Source organism: Tenrec ecaudatus, chromosome 1 (assembly GCF_050624435.1).
Source record: "Tenrec ecaudatus isolate mTenEca1 chromosome 1, mTenEca1.hap1, whole genome shotgun sequence".
NCBI lineage: Eukaryota > Metazoa > Chordata > Mammalia > Afrosoricida > Tenrecidae > Tenrec > Tenrec ecaudatus.
In genome coordinates, this window is record NC_134530.1 from 233768480 (window position 1) to 233770919 (window position 2440).

The 2440-nt window shown below is 42.6% G+C and overlaps 1 pseudogene; it reads left to right on the plus strand.

Moving 5' to 3' along the window:
- The first annotated feature begins 227 nt into the window (after positions 1-227).
- LOC142437377 (high mobility group protein B2 pseudogene) lies at positions 228-1299 on the plus strand (annotated as a pseudogene).
- The last annotated feature ends 1141 nt before the right edge of the window (positions 1300-2440 follow it).

Here is a 2440-nt window from a genome sequence, read left to right on the forward strand (position 1 = left end):
GAAGGGAGATGTCATACAGGGAAAGATATGACAAAATAACAATTTATAAATTATCAAGGGCTCTTGAGGGAAGGGGGAGCGGGGAGGGAGGGGGAAAAAAGAGAACCTGATGCAAAGGGCTTAAGTGGAGAGCAAATGCTTTGAGAATGATGAGGGCAATGAATGTACAAGTGTGCTTTACACAATCGATGTATGTATGGGTTGTGATAAGAGTTGTATGGAGTCTGCAAAACAAGAGGCTGGGCATTGAGTTAGCGATAAACCAGTTCACGCCGGAGCCTGTGGAAGGAAGCGTCTCTGGCAGATCCGACTGCCTCGCAGGACTGAGGAGAAGCTTCTGGGCTCGCACCAGTCAGAGCCCGAGCGTCACGATGGGCAAAGGAGACCCCAACAAGCCGCGGGGCAAGATGTCCTCGTACGCCTTCTTCGTGCAGACGTGCCGGGAAGAGCACAAGAAGAAGCACCCGGACTCCTCGGTCAACTTCGCCGAGTTCTCCAAGAAGTGCTCCGAGAGATGGAAGACCGTGTCTGCAAAGGAGAAGTCGAAGTTTGAAGATATGGCAAAAAGTGACAAAGCACGCTATGACAGGGAGATGAAAAATTACGTGCCTCCCAAAGGCGATAAGAAGGGAAAGAAAAAAGATCCCAATGCCCCTAAAAGACCGCCATCTGCTTTCTTCCTGTTCTGCTCCGAAGATCGCCCAAAGATCAAAAGTGAACACCCAGGCTTGTCCATTGGGGATACTGCAAAAAAATTGGGTGAAATGTGGTCTGAGCAATCAGCCAAAGATAAACAACCCTATGAACAGAAAGCAGCCAAGCTCAAGGAGAAATAGGAAAGGGATATTGCTGCATACCGCGCCAAGGGCAAAAGTGAAGCAGGAAAGAAGGATCCTGGCAGGTCCACGGGTTCAAAGAAGAAGAAAGAACCAGAAGATGAAGAGGAGGAGGAGGAGGAGGCGGATGAGGAAGAAGAGGATGAAGATGAAGAATAAGTGGCTATCCTGTAATAATGTATGGAGTATGCGTGTGTGCTCAGGCAATTGTTTAGCTAAGAATGTGAATTTAAGTGCAGCTCAATATTAGCTTAAGTATAAAAAACTGTACAGAATTTTGTATAGCTGATAAGATTCTTGGTAGAGGAAATACTTTTTTTAAATGCAGGTTGTAGCTTTTTGAGGGGCTACTACATAGTTAGATCATAAAGCTTCTGATGTTAAATGTTTCTAAAACATTTCATGAGTCTTTAATTTCTTGACATGTGTGGTAGCACAGCAAACTCCTAGGAATTAGCATCAATAGTAAATTTGGGGTTTTTTAGGATGTTTCATTTTGTTTTTTAAAAAAATTTTGTAATAAAATTATGTATATTAGAAAAAAGGAATTGTATGAGCCCCTAAGAAAACATTAAAAAAAATAAAATGTGTTGGAAAGCAAGGGGGATTTTAAGGACTAAGTATGCCTGACCCGAGCCATAGTATACCAAATTGTTTCATATGCATATGGAAGTTAGACATTGAATAAGAATTGAAGTGTTTGAATTATGGGGCTGGCCAAGAATATTGAAAGTACCATGGCCCACCAAAAGAACAAGCAAATCTGTCTTACAAGAAGTATAACCAGAATGCTCTTTGAAGTTAAGGATGGAGAGACTTTGTCTCACATCCTTTGGACATGTTGGTAAAAGAGACTTAGCCCGTGGAGAGGGACATCATGCTTGGTAAAGTACATACGTAGAAATGGCAAAGATGTTTTCATAACTTTATCCCAGTGTGATAGTTACATAATCTTGTGTCAACATGGGGGTATTAAGAGTGAAAAGGTGGAGTCTAGCCTATCAATCAGGTCAGAGCCTGATGATGCTTCCTTGAGAGAATGGCCTCCTCATGAGGATTCTGGGAACTTCCTCTCTCTCTGCCTTGGTCTTCCTGTTGACAAGCCTTGGGAGATTTACGGACCCCTGCAGGAGCTCTCTCTCTGTGCTTCACCTTCCTGTTGAAGAGCCACATGCAAAGAGCTGGAGGAGCTACTGTGCTGGGATGCTTCCACAGCCACCATTGGATCTACAAGCTTTTGCACCCACTGGCCTGTGATCTTCCTATATTTTGCAGTATTGCATGTGACTATGTGAGTCTGGAAAGGATTTGGGGACAAGTATTGGGCTTATGGGCTAATATCAGGAGTATTGACTTGTTCTGGACTGGGCTGGCATGTTTTCTTGATGTACAATTTACCCTTTGCTATAAAGCTCCTTCCTATGCATATATGAGTATCAATGAACTTGTTTCTCTAGTCTACCTGACATAGATTTCTTATTTAGTCTTCCTTTATTGCAAAAAAAGGCTGAAAGTCTTTTCAATTACTTAAAAACTGTACATGCAGCAAGAGAAGGTGATTGAGAAGGAAAAATTGTTATGAGTAAGGGTTCTTTCAATTGTTT